Source organism: Panthera onca, chromosome C2 (assembly GCF_046562875.1).
Source record: "Panthera onca isolate mPanOnc1 chromosome C2, mPanOnc1 haplotype 2, whole genome shotgun sequence".
Taxonomy (NCBI): domain Eukaryota; kingdom Metazoa; phylum Chordata; class Mammalia; order Carnivora; family Felidae; genus Panthera; species Panthera onca.
The window spans coordinates 51105424-51126054 of NC_138347.1; the positions used below are offsets into that span (position 1 = coordinate 51105424).

General features: G+C 34.2%; 1 pseudogene; it reads right to left on the reverse strand.

Annotated features, from left to right (window-relative positions):
* Positions 1–716: 716 nt before the first annotated feature.
* Positions 717–20631, reverse strand: part of LOC132684321 (zinc finger protein ubi-d4 pseudogene) — a 105522-nt pseudogene continuing 85607 nt past the window's right edge.

A 20631-nucleotide genomic window follows, 5' to 3' on the forward strand; every position in this document is an offset into this window, starting at 1 on the left:
ATTTAAAAACACTTCTCACTAGCTATTGGGAAAATGAACAGCATTCAAGGGATTTCTGGGTCTTTTTGAATAGCATAATATTCATACCTATGAATGGTGAGGCCTATACTTTGGTTAAATTTAATTACATAAGTTTGCATAGACACAAAAACAGTACTAACAGATTTCCAAGAATACTATATAGCAAATAACGATCCACAGTATAGTGGGGAGAGTGGTAGGAACTTCTACATCTTTCTCAGCAGTTACCATGATTTTTTCCGTGTAAAAGTATTTATTTGTACAAATGTTTAGAATACAGAAAGAAAGTAAGGAAAGAAAAAAGACACCTCAACTCTAAAGTGACAGTGAATTAGGGCCTGCCCACAGCCAAGGGGAAGGCCACTCCAGAGTGTCCTGGCATGGAGTGCCCCACCCCCACCCCCATGCCAACTACTCCACCTCAGTGTCCCCAGGCAAAAAACTGAGGGATCAGGGTGTGAAGATCTTCCCAGCTGCTAGTGAGCATGCAAGGGAAGAAAGGGATGTCTATGTGGCCTCCCTGTGACCCAGAAGCCAGGATGCACACAGCAGGAGGCAGAGGTTCCCAATTCAGTTAGGGGCAGGAGCTGCATGTCTAGGAAGAACAAAAGGGGATTTTGGAGGTAGACTTTTTCATGGAGTTAAAAAACAGGCACATTATCCAACATCTCCCGGTGACCAGAGGGGGGCAGAGTTGCCACCTGAGTTTACTGCTGCCAAAAGCAGACTAGCACAACTACCTGAGGTTCTCTGCACTTGCAAAAGAAGAGGGAAAGGTGGGCATGAAAAACAAGAGAGGAAGAGAAAGACAGCCCTAGAGGTATGGAGGCAGTGGGGGTGGGGAGCATATCAAGAGGAGTTCTGGTTCCAGTAGATGGAAACTCTCTCCTTCCACAGGTCCAGAAACAAGCTGTGGCTCCAACTTCCTTCAGGAGGCTCAGACACAGATGGGGTGAGGTAGTACGGTAGCCACCATCACAGTTGTCACAGTGATCTCCAAGGTGCTGCACAGTGTCTCCAAGGTCCTGCAGATGTTGCAGCACTTGTGCTAGATGCACTGCCAGCAGCAGGTCTTCACAGCTGCCATCGTCACCAGGGTGAAGTTCAGGAAATACAGGCGCTCTGAGTGGCCACAATCAGAACAAGACACCAGCTCCTTGGACTGCCCTGTCTTCTTGTTGATCTTTGAGTTCCCTAGGCAGAAGTCACCATAGTGTTGGGCAGGGCCAATCTGTCCAGACCCTTCTTGGATTTCTGCTCCTCTGATCTCAGAAAGCTGGGGTGGGTGGCTGTGAGTCTTCCTTATCCTCACCCTGCTCCTTAGCCAAGTGGGAGTGGTGACTGAGGCCTGGTCAGTTCTTATAACATTGTCCACAAATGTCACAGGCACAGGGCTTGTCCTGATCCCCCAGGATGGAAGTGTAGGCACTGTCCACACCTCTACCCTTGGATTTCCCCCTTACCCAGACACCTGGGAGTGTCTTCTTAACAGTCCTCATCATCAGGGTCATCCAGGAAGTCATCTGGTCCTAGAATCCACGTCCCTGCTCAACTGTCGGTCACAGGAAACTTACCCAGGCTGTCATTATCCTCTCCGGATCTAGAGCACCACACTTCTCCAGGGGGTTGGTGCACAATAGAGCCTCTAAACTGCTGCCATCTTGAGAGATCAACCCCTTTTTCTTCAGGGTCTGGTCTGTGTCGGGTTTAATAGATGGTTAAAAAAAAAAAGTCCTGGATCCTCACAAGGGTGGAACCACTTCTTTTTCTGGTGGCACAGTACATATGGTAGCCATATGTAGGACAGGGTAGGAGTACAGGTACCCAGAGGCCAATCCTGGACCCTGGTGTCTCTTTCCCATCCAGAGATAACAGTTGCTCTGGAATACTCTAGGCTGTGAGTCCAAGAAAGGAAGGCACACACTGGGCTCAGCACAGAGGTGGATATTATATCTATGGCATTGCTCGTGGCATCTTTGTAATTCTGGTCATCAAGAAGCTTCACCGCATTTGCCACCACAGCTGCTATCTTCCCTGCTCCTTTCTTTCAGGGCTTACCATGATTTTTAATTACTTATTTATTGTCTAGCTTTTCTAAAAAAAGACGCTGAACTGTGTCATTGTTGGTTCACTGCCATAATTTCAGTCCTTAACATCAAGTCAGACGCAAGATGGTTATATAATGCCTGACAGATAGGTGACTACTAAAGTAAGGAAGAGTAAAGCAAAAACAAACAAAAAACAACAAACATCCACACACAAAACAGAAAAAAATAAAACAAACAACAAAATAAATTTTAATAGGAGTAACTGTCAGTTTGCAGATCCAGTGTTTGCCTTCATTACATAAGTATTCATGAATTTTATTGCCAGAAATTATAGTAACCCATGACATTCCAGAAAAACTGGCTGCCTATGTGAGAGGAGACAGATATGACACACAGCATGTTTTGTTTGAATTAAAAAAATAATAATAAAATCTTGACATTTCACTTTTCATCTATAAAGCTCTGGATTTCTGGATTCTTTGGGGGAAAATAAAACAAACAGTATATCAAGCAATGCTAGTCCTAAATTATAACATGGCAATGACTGCTTGAACATGAGTTTTGGACTTCTGGTTTTCATATAATGTCTCTATAATACTATTTTACCTCCTTCATCTTACTTATTGCCTGACTCTTGGAAACATTTGACTTTATTACCTCCACCTATAAATAAGATTAATGGCACTTCAGAAGCTTGACTATCAGGCTTAATTGGGCAGAAAAAAAGTTTGGTAATAAAAATATAATTAATGAATTGTAAGTATCCTTGAATTATCTTTGAATAAATATAACAAAAGATATGTCTGTTAAAATAACTAAAGAAAGAAATTTGGTAAATATGTTATAGGAAATACAGTGTGTATAATTACTATAAGCTTTGCAAAGAATTTAGTCATATGGATATAAAGAAGTTCAACAAGTCTGTCCTTCTTTTGGTTTATGGATAGACATTTTCACTTAATATTTAATTTGATTTAAATATACTATATATTTTTATTTAAACTAAAATAAACAAACAAATAAAAAAAGTAGTTCATCCATTTATTCCACCCACGAACCCTCATCTGTGGCAAACACCAATCTGTTTTCTGTACCTATGACTTTGGGTTTTGTTTGCATATTTTGTTTGTTTGTTTGTTTTGGATGTTTTGTTTTGTTTATTTTAGAATCCACATATAAGAGAAATCACAGTATTTTTGTTTATGTCTGACTTATTTCATTTAGCAAAATGCCCTTGAACTTAAGTGCTAAGAAGCAATTTAGATTGAAGCAAAGATCACTTCAGTAACACTACTGTATACAGTAATTATGTCTTTTGTCTCAATATATAACATATACATAGAAAATGCTATTTTATCCTCTGGCTATGTAAATAGTATGAGAAGCCTGAAAATATAAAGAAGTTGTATAAAGAAGTAAAAGTATCAAAAGCTTTCTAATTCTTATTATATATAATAATATATATTCATATATATATATATTCACATATATAATAATATATATTCATCTGAGTATGATTCATCTTCAGTATATATTCATCTGAGTATGATTCCAGTGGTTAAAAAATTAACATAACACTGATCTTCTTGAAAATTATGCTGCTTTACCCCTTAATGAAACTGAAACCATTGTAACAACTCTCTTGATATGAGATATATGTAAAGAAGTGTTGTGAAGTGTTGGAAAAAAATTGAAAATATAAAATGCAGAAGAGATTAATTATGTCCGCACACCCATTATTCCTCTCTTCCTCTCCAATACCTCTCCATTACACCCATCGCTAGAAGTTCAGTATAGGAGAAAACAGCTAAGTGAGGGTGGATGAGACATCCTAAAGAGGCCTGGAACCCACCCTTTTACAAACATCTAAATATTACTGAATTGCTTCAAAAATACTCAAAGGGGCATCACTTTTCAAGTTCCTTTCCTTTTTTGACACCTTTACAGCTTGTATAGGAAATTTTAAAACTCCAGGAAACTGTAATGGCACAAATATATCATTTTCATTAATCATGTTAGAAGTAACACACCTTATGACATTTTTCAATGAGTAGGAGCAATCTGATAATACTCCTCTTGTGTCTGTGTAAGACACTGTCGATTTGCCAAATTGAGTTTGACATTTGCTTTATTTGTCTGAGTTATATATTCATGATAACCCCTTAGCATGTTTGAATCAAAGTATTATCTTTAAGGAAAGTTTTATAATGATAACCATAGACATTTTGAATAAGAAGGCTAGAAAAGAAAAGAAAATTACTTGTGACGAACCTGATTAGAAACATAATGCAAAATGAATTTAGAAATGACAGACATTCCCCCCCTCCAAAAAAAAAAAACACTTTTATATAAATCCAGGCTTCCGTATCAAGCATATTAGGAGATTTAAAATGAGACTGGGGTGCCTGGGTGCTCAGTCAGTGAAGCATCTGACTCTTGATTTCATCTCAGATCATGATCTCATGGTTCCTGGGATGGAGTCCCGTGTCAGGCTCTACGCTCACAGTATGGATTCTCTCTCTTCTTCTCTCTCTCTCTACCTTTCTCTCTCTCTCTCTCTCTCTGTCTCTCAAAATAGATAAGTAAACGTAAATAAAATAAAATAAAATAAAATAAAATAAAATAAAATAACATAACATAAAATGAAATAAAATAGACTGCATTTTATCACTATCATTGCAAACTATGCTGCTTGGCTTGTGGTATATACTTAGGTTGTTGTAAAATGTCATTTGATTTATGTTTTACCACTGCTAACATGTAGAAAAATGGAGAAATGAAAGATAATTTCCACATAGTGATAATGAAATTAAAGAAGAAACAATGCTGGAAAGTTAGAGTATTATTAACTTCAAATTTGCCTTCACACACAGTTGTATGAAGAAAAGCCAACATGCATTTTAGCAGGATAGATATGAATGGGACTAGATAGAGTCTGAGACATACTGTCTGATAATTTATCTTGCCTTGGCCCACCTCTCCATTCCTATGTGGCTATCAGAGCTCAGGTCATTATTACCTATATCCTGGGATATTTTAATATCTTTCAACTGATCTCACTTCCAGCCACTTCCTGACTTAGTTCATTTCCCACACATTGCTAGACCCAACACCCTGACACACAATTGTGTTCTTGGCTCATCTCAGCTGAAATATTCCAGGGGCTTCACTTTCCTACAACTTAGAATTGAAACACTTAAGCTGAATCAACTGTTTCAAGACAGTGATACAAACCTACTTGTTCATCAATATTGCCCAGTATTCCAAAGACTTCACTTTTCAGGCAAATCAAACTAATCACTATAGTGTAATCACTCTTCCATTAATTACTGGAATGGCTGTCTCTCCGTCAAGATATGTGCAAATCCTACATATCTCTCAGAGACTATTTAGAGTGCCAACTCACCTCTTAAGTGTTCCTAGAATTCACACCTGTTCTGGAAGCAAACTTTCCCTCCTGTGAATGCAGCTAAAATTCTGCCTGTCATTATTTGATAAAAGTGTTTTATTCCTTAAAATCTGTTTAGTTAACAAATATTTATCAACTAACAAACATGGGAGTGTTTATTTACTTGAACTATTGTTATATGTAAGCAAAAACAAAAACAATACAAAAACATTTATGCAAAGCATCTAACAGTATACACCCTATTTTAATAGGTACTTAGTCAAGAGCATTTTCCTTCCATCATCTTTCCCTACTTTATGGTCCATGACTGGTTTATCACTATAAATTTCCACAGCAGTTAATCTATTACCTTCTATGTAATGAATGCTCCATAAATATTTGTTGAACTACAAGGTAATTTTTTTTAGCTCTTTCTTCATTTCTTTAAAAACTGTCACATTACTTGTACTAAATGTTAAATATGGTTCATTTTCTGAAAACGTCCATTTTCATGGACATAAACCTGGTTATGCTATAATGCACAACTAATAATACTTTTGCTTTCTAAGCTTAAAGAGCCATTACAAATATTTATAATTATTTAATTAGCTTTGGTAATCAGAATAAATATTTCCAAGGAACAAATTAAGAATATTATCTTCCTTTCAAAAGAGAAAATATCAAAGCTGAAAGTGTCACAAGTACCTGATAATAGAAACTGTCTATTATACTTAACAAGGCAGATATTTCATGTTTACATTCAATAGCCTTGCATTGTACAAACCAATTAGCCAGGCAAAATGAGGTGTATATGTCATTCTGAAATAAGAAGTAGGTAGGGGTCTGGGACTTCAAAGGGAAAGAAAGTGATTCACAGGAAGATTAAAAAGAGGAAATCTTTGTTAAACAATTGTTAGCTGGGCCTAACAGAAACAATGAAACAAGAATTTTAACAAACAGACTTTGCTAAATTCCTCTCTGTCTACTACACCTACTTCATATTATAATGTAAGTCTCTATGGTGATAGCTCCCTTTCTGGAGCAGATACTCTATCTAAATTATTTTAGCCAGTTGGGGGAAGGTCAAAATTTCTTCACGAATTTTTTGGGCCTTGATAATTTTCAGCTCAAAATAATTTGCATGCCAAAGTGACATATCTTGGGACAATTCATTCTAAACCCTTGCACATATAACTATAAATAAATTACAATCAGTAACTCAGCATATAAAATCATTACCTTTCATGATATATGAAATTGAATGAAAAATTTAATGAATGACCAAGTGTTTTTTTACACAGAATATATGTAACAAATCAATATTCAAATATGATAAATAATGTCAACATAGAGCAAAATATACAAGTATAAAGAAATGCACCATTAAAATGTATACATAAACCACTGATATCCTTGTGCAAAGCTAAAACTGTGATGTTTTACAAAACAGCATTCTAATAATTGGGTAAGAATCAAGTATATTTTGAGAGAACAGATAAAAGACAAAATAGAAAGAATATGATTGCTTTCTCCAACATTCAACAGACACATACTTGGGTATATCACCTCGTAATCTATTTTCACAGTATTTTATGGAACATATGATGTGTTTGGAAATATTTGGTTGTTTTAAATGATATACATAATGTATAAACATATCTCATCTTCCAAGGAATTTATAAATTAGCACACACATGAAGCAGATGGTATTATTCAATATTTAACTAAACACTGTACTAGGTTATACAGATTATATTGTTAATTAGTTTTGAGAAAGTTCAGAAAACAATTTTGGATTAGTTCTGTGCATTTGACTGATTAAATTATTTTGAAAGCTTACAATGACTATTCATGTTGTGTTTTCTAGGACATTCCTATCAAACTTTTTGTTTGAATAAAACTGTCTATCCTATATCTACTAAAAATTAATTATAGGATATATTAAAAATGAATAAATTATATATATTTTATTACCAAATTTTTTACACTCAATTTTTTAAAAAAATAAGGACTTTGATTTTGACCTGAAAAGTACCCAGAAGTTCCTCCATCTTGGATGCATCAGAGGACTGAGGTTGTAGGGAAAACTGCTACCTGGAAATCTAGAGTAATAGACACATCCAGAAACACTACAGAGACACTGTAACACAAATAAAGAATGCCTTTGATGGACTCATCACTAGACTCAACAAGGCCAAAGAAAGAATCAGTAAGCTTAAAGTTAGATCAATAAAAACTTGCCAAACTGAAGAGCAAAAAGAATTAACACTAATTCTTAAACAATCTCTTCCAGAATATTAAAGATGAAAAAATCTTCCCAAGTAATTTAATGATGCTAGTAGCTCCCTGATATCACAACCAGGCAAATAAAATATAAAAGAAAGAAAGAAAGAAAGAAAGAAAGAAAGAAAGAAAGAAAGAAAGAAAGAAAAAAGAGAGAGAAGGAGGAAGAAGGAAAATGCTAGGGCACTATCTCTCATAAACATAGACACAAAAATTCTCAACAAAATGTAAGCAAACCCAACCTAAAATGTATAAAAAATAATTATACAACATGACAAAGTGAAATTTATTATAAGCATGCAAGGCTTGTTCAATATCTGAAAATAAATCAATGCAATCCTACCCTATCAACATCTTGATCCAGATCTCAAAGTTCTGTGTTCAAGCCCTACATTAGGCTCAGTGCTGGGTGTGAAGCCTACTTTAAAAAAGAAAAAAAAAATGCCCAAAAAACTAGGAATTAAGGGAATATCCTCAACCTAATAAAGAATATCTACAGAAAACCTATGGCTGATATTGTATTTAATGGTGTATGACTGAACGATATCCTCTAAAGATTGAGGACAAAACAAGAATGCCTGCTCTCACCAATCTTATTCCACAAAGTACTAGAATTTCTAGCCACAGAAGTAAAGCTAAAGAAATAGGAGCCATGGTGATAGGACAGGAAAAACAAACAAACAAACAAAACCAAACTTTGTATTTGCAGATGGTGTCATTGTATACATAAAAAATTAATAATAAAAAAAAAGCTCCTAGAAGTAATAAGTTCAGCTAAATTGCAGCATATAAAAGGGACACAGAAAAAACAATCACATAAATGATAAAATGTTATTTATAATCATGCCAAAGAAAAGAAATACTTAAGTTTATATTTGATAGAACATGTTTAGAGTCTTTATGTGTGAATTATAAAATGTTAATAAAAGAAATCAACAAGACCTAAGTAAAAGGAGAATAAACCATGTCTGTGTATGGAAAGATTCAACATAGGAAAAGTGACAGTTCTTTCCAGATTGACTATAGGTTTAATCCAATACACACCAGAATTCCACAAGATTTTTGTATCCATTTATAAGCTTATTTTACAATTTATATGGAAAGGCACAGGATCTGTAATAATTAAATAATAAATAAATAATATATATAATAAATAAAATAATAAATAAATAAAAAAGTAAAAAGAGTCTCTATCTGAAATTAAAGCTTACTTTATAGGTATAGCAATTGAGACAATAAGATATTGGTGAAGGATTAGGTACACAGATCAATGGAAAATAATAACACAAAAAAGACTCACACAAATAAACTCAGCTGAGTTTTCACAAACTAATAAAAGTAATTTAATGGAGGAAGGTTAGCCTTTTCAACAAATTGTATTGGAACAACTGGGTATTCATAGGCAAAAAACAAAAACAACAAAAAATAAAACAAAAAACAAAAAATAAATAAATAAAACCCTCAACCTAAATCTTGCATCTTATACAAAATGTACTCAAATGAGTAATGAAGATAAATACAAAATGTATAACTATAAGTAATGAATGATGATAAATCACTGGCATATGGCAAAAGTTTTTAAAGTTGACACAAATGCATAATCCATAAAATGAAAACCTGATAAATTAGACCTCATGAAAAGTTTTGCTTTACAGAAATCCATGTAAAGTGGAAGAAAATATTTGCAAGTTACAAATCTGACAAAGAACCAGAAGCCAGAATATATAAAGAAGTCTCAAAACTACACAGCTAAAAAATAACCCAATTAGAAAATGAGCAAAAGATAAGAACAGACTTTTCACTAAAGAGGTTATACAAATGGCAAGTAAACACATAAAAAGGTGTATGACATCATTAGCCATTTGGGAAATGCAAATTAAAACCACAGAGGATATCAACACACACCCATCAGAATGGCCAAATAAAAAGTAATGACAACACCAAATACTGTCTAGGATGTGGAGAAAGTGGATCATTCATACATTGTCAGTAAGAATATAAAATATAAAGCCTGAAAATTTTACATTGTGAAAAAGTTTGGCAGTTTCTGAGAAAACTAAACATGTAATTACAACATGACCCAGCAATCTCACTCTTGGACATTTATCCTAGAAAAAGCTTATGTTCACACAAAAATGTATACAGAAATGTTTTTAGTAGCTTTGTTTGTAACTAAAACTATAATCAGCTCAGATGACTTCAATAGCTGAATATTAAATAAACTGTGGCTCACACATACCATAGAATATCACTCAGCAATGAAAAAGAACTGTCTAGTGATACACACAGCTTGGATGAACCTGCAGAGTATTATAGTGAATGAACACATCATTCACCAACACACCAGTTTCATGAAGGAGTTTGATATTGGGTCTCTCATCTTCAAGTCCAAGTTGAAATATGAATGTCTTTTAATCCATAAAATGATAGCACATGTAAAAGGCTACAGAACTTAAAATTATGCTTTCCATTATCATTTTCACTCACATTGAATATTAAAATTCATATGAATAAAAACTTTAAGTCAACTATTTTAGAAAATCTTGCTATTCAAAGTATGGTCATAGGATTAACTGCACTGGCATCACCTGAGAGCTTGCTAAAAATGCAGAAACTCAATCAAACTTAATCAAACTTAATCAAAATCTTCATTTTTCAAGATCTTTCTCTGTATGTAAACTTTTGAACATCATTGTTCTGGAGTAATGGATAGCTACACAGTGGGTAATTGTGCAGTATAATTGCAAGATCTTTCCTATACATTGTTATGTCCTGTGTATATGGGAGTTGAGCTACCATATAAATGTCATATCCTAGCAAATCAAAGGATATAATCAACAGAATGAAAAGGCACCCTATAGAATGTATAGAATGAGAGAAAATATTTATAATTCACATATTTGATAAAGGGTTAATATCTGGAATAAAGAACACCTACAACTCAACAACTAAAAAATCAAATAACCTGATTAAAAAATGGTCAAAGGACTTGAACTGACATTTCTCCACAGATGATTTACAAATGACTGATATGCACATGAAAAGATAATCATAATCATTAATCATTAGGGAAATCAAAACCACAATGAAATATCATCTCATGCCCATCAGTATGGTTACTGAAAGGAAAGGAAAGGAAAGGAAGGGGAGAGGGAGGCAAAGAAGAAGGGAAGGGAAAGAAGGGAAGGGGAAGGGAAGGGAGAAAGGGAGGGAAAGAGAGAGGGTGGGGGAGAGAGGAAGGAAGGAAGGAAGGAAGGAAGGAAGCAAGCAAGCAAGGAAGGGAGAGAGAGAGAAAAGAAGGATAAAAGGAAAAATAAGTTTTGGCAGGGATGTGAAGAAATCCGAACCCTTGTGCACTGTTGGTGGGATTGTAAAATGTTGCAACTGCTATAGAAAACAATATGGAGATTCCTCAAAAACGTAAAAATAGAGCTACAATATGCTTAAGCAATTCCACCTTTGGGTATACATCCAAAAGAATTCAAAACAAAATCTCAGAGAGATATTAACATTCTCAAGTTCACTGCAACATTATTCACAATAGTCAAGACGTAAAAACAACCTAAATAGTCATTAGCAGATTAATGGATAAAGAAAATGTGGTAATACATACCATGGAATGTTACTCAGCTTTAAAAAAAGAGGAAGAAAATATGAATGAACTTGAAAGATATTATGCCAAGTGAAATAAACCAGTCACAGAGGAACACACACTGCATGATTTCACTTATGTAAGGTATCTAAAATAGTCAAATTCATAGAGGGGATATGGAAGGGGGAGAAAAGGGAGCTGCTACTCAGTAAACATTAAGTTTCAATTATTCAAGGCAAAAAAGTTCTGAAGATATATTTCATAATAACATGAATATACTTAACACTACTGAGTCATACAGTTAAAACTGGTTAATATAGTCAATTTTACATTTTTTAACACACACAGGTACACATACAGCCAAACCTATCTCAGAATAATTCTGCATAACATTTGTTATCCCAAAAAGAGAAAAACAAAACAAAAAACAAAAAAGATACAAGAGAAAAATAAAACTGTAACATACCCTCCAAAATCTGACTCCAACCAATCTTGCCTACTGTATCCCCCAATATTTACGTATTAACATTTCATTTTAGCCAATATATAACATACCCTCCAAAAATGTGACCCCAACCAATCTTGCCTACTTTATCCCCCCCATATTTATGTATTAACCTTTCATTTTAGCCAATTTTTTATCCAATATCATTTAGCCAAAATATATAACCACACTGAATTCCTTCAGCATAACAGACACAATGACTCACAACTCAACGAGATCTTGTTCATTGCCTCCATCATAACACTTCTCTTACCAAAAAATATAATAAATCATTGTGCCTGAATTAGTGGGATCAGATCTTGTTAATCATTATATGCCCAACATTTAGCCCAAAGTATGGAATATGCTAGGCTTTCAATGCTCTATCCATTTAAAATACACACACATACACACACACACACACACACACACACACACACACACTCCAAATTGTTTACCCAGTGAATTTTTTTTTTTTTTTTAACAGCTCAGTTGAATCTAATCTTCTTCCCTAATGGTTTTGGCCCATAGCTGTCTCTCATTTCTCTGAATTCTATTATCGTGACATTATTTTCAAGCTGGTATTACTATTTAAATGTTTATTTCTCTACAGCTTCTCTTTAAAAAGAAATGGTCAGAGAGTATTTATAATTCTTTGTTTTCTTGGGTATTAATAAATACTATGAACCAATTAATTTTTGATATACAGTGACTTATATGGATTTTGATATAGAATTAAAGATGTTCAGTTTAATTTTTAGGCGGTTAATTATTTGATTCATTGAAAAAAATCTTTCTGATATTTGTCTCTATAATGCAGCAATTTCCCAGGAATTTATTTTGGAATAAACTTATTGAAATGGTCTATTTATGGGTTCACTGAAACTCTGCTCTAATTCAGAGCCCAGAGTATTATGGCCATTATATTTTTGTTAGGCTTTTATAAAGTTAAGAAGCACTGCTCAGAGATGCAATTTTCTAAATAGCCTCTGATGCTCTGATAGCGGTCTATTTTCCAAGAACACACCCCAAGTAAGGAATTATTATCAGGAAAATGAACAACAAAATATGACAATTTATTGTCCCTCAGCCCCAAAAGCATAAAATATTTACTCAATAAAATGGGCAAATTGGTATAAAAAGTCCACATCACTGAGATGAAATATCAAAGCTAAAATGGTTCAATATTGTAACAGCATTTATATGAGGACAAGGCTTGGATGGATAAACTAAATTTATAGCTTTGCCCTTTTCCTGTTTTTGCATGGTTAATTCTTGTCAATATTGAATTATGTAGGCTATTGTACTTAATTAATGTGAGGATAAGCTCATCATTGTTTCCATGAATAAAACCAGTTAGAATGGTGATTTTCTGACATGAGTTTAATATATGCTGATTACAGTAACATTTCCATAATGGTTTTTAAAAATCACTGATAATAATTGTAAAATATTTTATTATGAGTTGCTTTTTAAATCATGAGCAAATATTTGTTTGAATCATGAGAAAGTATATTAATAAAGTACAAAATTTGTTATGCACTAGGGCAAGTTAGATTTCCACGTACTCATAACTGAAATAATCAGCATTTTATCACCGCCATCCTTGCTGTTTAAAGTACGGCCTCTGGACTATAGACAGTAATATTACTTGGAAGCTTTTAAAAATTATTAACTTCAGGTCCTATCCCAGCTTACTGAATTCTAACAAAATTTTCAGATAATATGCATTTACATTAAATTTTGAAAATATCTTATTATCATCATCATCACTTTCATTGCCATCATAAGAATCCCTATAACTGGCACCTTGGAGCTTCAATGTGTGTTTAAAAAAATGTTTATTTTTGTTTTGCATCCATGATATCACTCAATGTGGTCCAGTGTGCACAGCATTAATGTGTGTCACCTATATGATGAAATGTCATTTTACTCATAAATATCCCACTGGCCACAGCTTCTCCAACTTAAAAGTATGGGGAGTTTGTCAGACTGCAGATTTTGAACAGTAGGTCTTGAATGGGCCCGATTCTGACTCATTTTCTATGTTTTAATAGATCCAATATAATCTACCTGATATAAGGTACCAGACTGGTTCCCCCACTGCAGAAGAATTATTTCAAAGTTTAATGTTGCCCTGAACTGTATATTGGGTAGACATTTAGCAATACATTAAACCAGTCAGACTCAGTGACAGGTAATCTGTATTACTGAGCTCATGAGTAAGTTCCATCTCTGCTACCATGACCACTTTCCACTTTGTACACAGAGTCCACTGAGAAAGTACCAATGTGTCCGGGTAATGCTAATTGCATAATTGATGATAGCATCATCTGCATAGAATTCAGTAATTTATAATTTACTTTAGACATAAACATTGTCACTCTGCCAATTTTGAAAGATTCATCTACGTATATCTTCCTCTGACCAACCTGTTACCAATTCCCCTGTCTTATAATTTTCAAATCCATGATCATATGGCAAAATTATTAGCCACTGTCTATACTATGTATATAGCCACTGTCTATAACTACCACTGTATAGTTATATTTATAACTATACATCTGGTCCTTTCTATACCCATATGAAGTGACAACCAAATATATTGCATGAAACTCTGTTTATGGGAAGGATGCTCTTACCCAAAATCTTTAAGGACTGTACTAGGAAGTGATTATATTATGTTGGCAATCTAGATCTGACTGGTATCAGAAGACTGAGCAAAGCCTGTGTTAGAGAAAATAATGGTCCCAAAGAGGTCTGTCCACATACTAACACGTGGTATCTTTGAATATATTGTTGCATGGCAAGACAGAATTAAAGTTGCAGATAGAATTATGTTTGCTGATCAGCTAACCTTGAGGAGAGGAAAGTACCTTTGATATTCCAGGTGGGCTCAATGTAATCACAATGTAATCCTTTTGAGAGAAAAGTTAGGCAGGACCATCAGAGTCAGGAAGAGATTTGAAGACACAATGCTGCTTTTCTGGCTTTGAAGGAGCAGCAGGGGCCATGAGCCAATGAATACAGGAAACCTCTAGGACCTAGCAAAGGCAAAGAAACACCATCTTGCCTAGACCCTGCAAAAGGAATGCAGCCCTCCCTGGTGACACCTTGATTTCTAGCCCAGTGAGACCCATTTGAACTGTAATATAATATTTCTGTGTTGTTTAATGCCACTAAGCAGTAGGAAACTAATACACCATTTCTTTTTCCGTTACCTGATCAGAGCAAACTTCCCACAAGGATATAAAAATCAATTGAAGGAGGAATGACAATGTGGTAGAAATAGTTACTGTGGATATATGAGAAACTTGCTCATGTAATTAACTTGAATTATCATAACCACTCAGGTCCAATATTAAATATACCACTTCCTCTTTAAGACTGGGCACCACTATTTTCACTGAAATTTATCACTTTGTGGACTATAAAAATTCAGTTTTTAAAGGGCAAATCAAGTGTCCTGGTTATTTGGTATTCCATGGTTAATAATCAGTTTCTAACAATGCCAAATAGCAAAACAAGAGGTATTACCAAGGAATTATATTTAATTGTGAAATAAGACATGCATGCCATTTAACACCCCGATGTGTCCTGCTGTAACTCTCTTACTAGGACTTTTCAGAACTTGAGACAACAAAATACCTGCTATTTTAGCAGAGCAATAGCGAGAAACATAACAGAAACCACCATACACCAATTTGACTCCATGAAGCACAGCATTTTACCCAGTATTGCCAAATCTGGACAACTTTAATTGTTCTCATCCTTGAGCAAGAGCTACGAATTAGGGGATACACTACGTGGGTGAAGTGGTCTCATAAGAAACTCCTTTCCTTATACACTTACATATAATATTACATATTGAGAGAAAGACTGCACATGCCATTTATAAAGGTCATTAAGTACTTTTTGTTTTTATTACATTTATTCATCATAATAATTTTTTGCAGTTACTAATATAAGGAAATAGTTGAGAAGAGGGCATGATGGGACAGCAATAAAATTGCAGTTACATGTACATGGAAATACTAATTGTTCATCTTTAAAAACGTCCATAAACAAATTTCAGTTTCTGTTTTCAAAGCAGTATCTGTGCTCGCCCCTCCCCCCCCCCAAAAAAAAAGAAAAGGAAAGGAAAGGAAAGGAAAGGAAAGGAAAGGAAAGGAAAGGAAAAGAATACACATATGTCCTGGTTTTCTAAACGTTTGTTTAGTTAAAATAACATTTTAAAAAACAAGATACATATTTTATAAAAGGTAACAAGTTTTTATCAGAAAGCTAATCAAAACACTCTTTATAGGAAACTAAGTGGAAAAGAAAGTAAAAATCTGTAAACTATTTAGACAATTCCCTATGATACATTTCAGAGTTCAGAAAAGGGTAAGCAAAGAAAAAAAAGTAAGTAATGTTTTGATATCACCTGGTATGTTTTTGAATACTAGTATAATAATGATGAATTATTTGTTATGAGTAAAAAAAATACATTTTTTTAATATGGTACTGCTTTGAAATTAGACTCCATTTGCTTGACTCAGGTGTTTTGTGTCTAGAGTGTGTAGTCTAATTTTGAATAGGTGCCCTCAAGAGCAATACTGCACTTCTTTTTTTTAATGTTTTATTTTTTTAAGTAATCTCTACACCCAACGTGGGGATCAAACTCGAGACCCCTAGATCAAGAGTCACATGCTTTATCAACTGAGCCAGCTAGGCATCCCTCCCCATAAGATTACCCTTCCTAAATGTTTGCTATGACATTAAAAAATGGTTTCAATAAATTATAAATACTATTAAGTATAAACTATTGAATAATTTATGAGTGAGAAATCTTTGCTTTTACACCTTATTTTTAACTCATTATATCCATACCAAAAGCTTCAAATGAGTATTTGCTTATTTATAAAGATTTAAACCAAGAGCTCTTGAAGAAAACCATTTGTTTCACAGCACAGCCATCTTTCATCTTGAAGTTATTTAGCTGACTTAACGCAAATCATAATAATGATCAGATACTTTAAAAGTCTGAATGCAGCAGGATTAAAAACAATCCTGCAAATCTTTTGTAACTGGAAAGAGGAGATCAGTGACCACAATTTAAAGAAAAGTTTAGTGGATTGCAACATTAGAGAAAAAACACATTTTCTGCAAGGGATTATGATAGTTTAATGAGAGTGAAATGCATGATTATGGTGTACAGCATGGTAGAATTCAATGGAAAATACCAAAAAGGGATCTATAGTAACTTTCTAGATTAGGGAGAAAATACAATACAGTGAAGGGGTGATGTCAAAGATAAAACATAACCAAAAGTGATTAGCTAGGACTTTTTTGCTTTCCCACATGAGAGCCTTTGGCAAAGAATAAGCTGTGCAGCTGACAGCAGGCTGGATATAAAGAGATTACAGCTCAGACAAGAAAAGAAGCTGAATTCAACGTTCCTTAAATTTAAGACATGTGGATGAGTACACAGTAACGGAAAGAAGTTTAGTACCAAAGAAGACATCCAAATGGCTAATAAATGCACAATGTACTCAACAGCAGTAATCACTGGAGTGCAAAATGCAACCACTTCATAACAAACCAGAAAGGGTTAATGGAAAAGAAAATACATAATATTAAAGAAGTCTTAGGTCTCATGGAATGTTTATATATGTCTAGAAAAAAATGTCTATTTATACAATAACTTTAGAAAATGTCATTAAAGTTGGAGATATATATATATATATATATATATATATATATATATATATATGTATATATATATATACACACACACACTTTGCTCAGCAAATGCTTTCTGAGGAATATACCTGTACTGTTTGCTAAGTAAAGCTGCCCAAAAAAGTAACACAGACTAGGCTTAAATGACAAAAATATTTTTTCCTCACAGTTATAGAGGCTAGAAATCCAAGATTGATGTTTTGATAGAGTTGATTTCTACTGAGAGCCATGAAGAAACATCTATTAGGACTCAGCCTGGCATGTAGATGTGATCTTCTCCCTGTGCCTTCACTTTGTCTTCCCTGTGTCTGTCCAGATTTCTTCTTCTTATAAAGACACCATTTATATTGGATTAGGATTCATTCATATGCCCTCATGTTAACCTAATTACCTCTTTAAGACCCTATCTCCAAATAGTCATACTCTAACACACTGCGTTAGGACTTCAACATATATATTTTGAGGGACATAATATAGCCCGTATTTCTCAACAGATATACCTACATATGCTTAAAAACATTCTGCACAATGATATTTATTGTATTACTATTCATAATATTTCCAAAATATAATCTACCCAAATGAACATATACAAAATGAGTAAGTAAATTTTGAAAGTTTTACACTATAAATTAGTACACAGCAATGAGAACATAAAGATGAACCTCACAAAAAGAAAGAGGCACACAGTGTATTACTTTGTTTATGTAAAGTACAAGAACAGGAAAAATTAACCTATAATTTTAGAAGTCAAGACAGGAACTATTCTTGGAGGTAGGGGTGTAAAGACTGTGACTGAGGGGGAGCGGAGCATGAGGGCAAATATTTCAATACTTTATTGTGGTATCCAGTTTGTGAATAGGCTCTTCACATAAGAATCATGCATGTTACTGAGCATGTTTTGTAATATAAGATTAAAAAAATAAATGAATCCACTGGCTGACTAAAACCACTGATGTTGTTTTTAATAACAGGACATATTATTCTGCAATATTTTATTTGGGGAAGATTAGAGTAACGATTCAATAAACATCCCCAAACTGTAAACTTGATGAACTATTTTGTGTTCCAGCTCTGATCCTTAGATTTAGGACTCTGAACAAATCTTTTTCAGTCACTAAATCCTTGATTTCTCCCTTTAAATGAATGATTCCCCCCACCCCCACCCACCCACCCCAGGGGAGAAGGGCAGAGAGAGAGGGAGAGAAAGGATCTTAGGCAGGCTCCATGACCAGCATAGAGGCTGACAAGGGACTGGAGCTCAGGATGGTGAGGCCATGATCTGAGCTGAAATCAAGAGTCAGACACTTAACAGACTGAGACACTCAGATGCCCCTTAATGATTTCTATAATAACTTCCTTTGGAGTTCTCTTCTAACTTTAGAATTCTATTTTTTATTAATTTTTGGATTGAACTGTTGAATTGGAGTGAAAATTATCTTTAAACATTTGACTAAAAACAAGATAAGTTTTTCTCGAGTGAAAATAACAATTTATTTCCTACTTTTCTGTCACTGAAATGTTATGATTAAGTTTAGTTATAGGATTAAAATTAAAGGGTTATCATTTCTGTTATTACATTTTATTTTAAGTTTATTCACTTATTTTTGAGAGAGAGAGAAAATCCCAAGCAAGCTCCACATTGTCAGTGCAAAGCTCAATGTGGATTGATTTCAAGAACCATGAGCTCATGACCTGAGCCAAAATCAAGAGTTGGACACTTAACTGACTGAGCTACTCAGGCACCCTTCATTGTTGTTATTAATTTTGATAACTGTATGGGTTTATAGAATTATATTTATTTATATAAAAATAATTAAGACAGCAGGGTTTTCCTCATAATAATTTAATGATTTTAAGTAAAAAATATCCATTTATCGATATTATTTTTTTGGCCCTTCTTTTAGTTTTTATTTATTTTTTTTATTTGTTAAGGTTTTTTTATTTAAATTATTTTTTTTAATTTACATCCAAGTTAGGTAGCATAAAGAGCAACAACAATTTCAGGAGTAGATTCCTTAATGCCCCTTACCCATTTAGCCCATCCCCCACTCCCACACCCCCCTCCAGCAACCCTCTGTTCTCCATATTTAAGAGTTTCTTATGTTTTGTCCCCCTCCCTGTTTTTATATTATTTTTGCTTCCCTTCCCTTATGTTCATCTGTTTTGTATCTTAAAGTCCTCATATGAGGGAAGTCATATGATATTTTTCTTTCTCTAATTTCACTTAGCATAAAATCCTCTAGTTCCATCCACATAGCTGCAAATGGCAAGATTTCATTCTTTTTGATTGCCAAGTAATACTCCATTGTGTGAGTGTGTGTATGTATATATACATATGTATATATGTATGTATATATGTATATACACCATATCTTCTTTATCCATTCGTCCATCGGTGGACATTTGGGCTTTCTATACTTTGGCTATTGTTGATAGTGCTGCTATAAACATTGGGGGTACATGTGTCCCTTTGAAACAGCATACCTGTATCCCTTGGATAAGTACCTAGTAGTGCAATTGCTGGGTCATAGGGTAGTTCTATTTTTAATTTTTTGAGGAACCTCCATACTATTTTCTAAAGGGGCTGCACCAGTTTGCATTCTCACCAGCAGTGCAAAAGAGATCCCCTTTCTCTACATCCTCACCAACATCTGTTGTTGTCTGAGTTAATGTTAGCCATTCTGACAGGTGTGAGGTGATATCTCATTGTGGTTTTGATTTGTATTTCCCTGATGATAAGTAATGTTGAACATTTTTTCATGTGTCAGTTGGCCATCTGGATGTCTTCTTTGGAGAAGTGTCTATTCATGTCTTTTGCCCATTTACTCACTGGATTATTTGTTTTTTGGGTGTTGAGTTTGATAAGTTCTTTATAGATTTTGGATACTAACCCTTTATCTGATATGTCATCTGCAAATATCTCCTCCCATTCTGTCGGTTGCCTTTTAGTTTTGCTGATTGTTTCCTTCACTGTGCAGAAGCTTTTTATTTCGATGTGCTCCCAATAGTTCATTTTTGCTTTTGCTTCCCTTGCCTCCAGAGACATGTTGAGTAAGAAATTGCTGCGGCCAAGGTCAAAGAGGTTTTT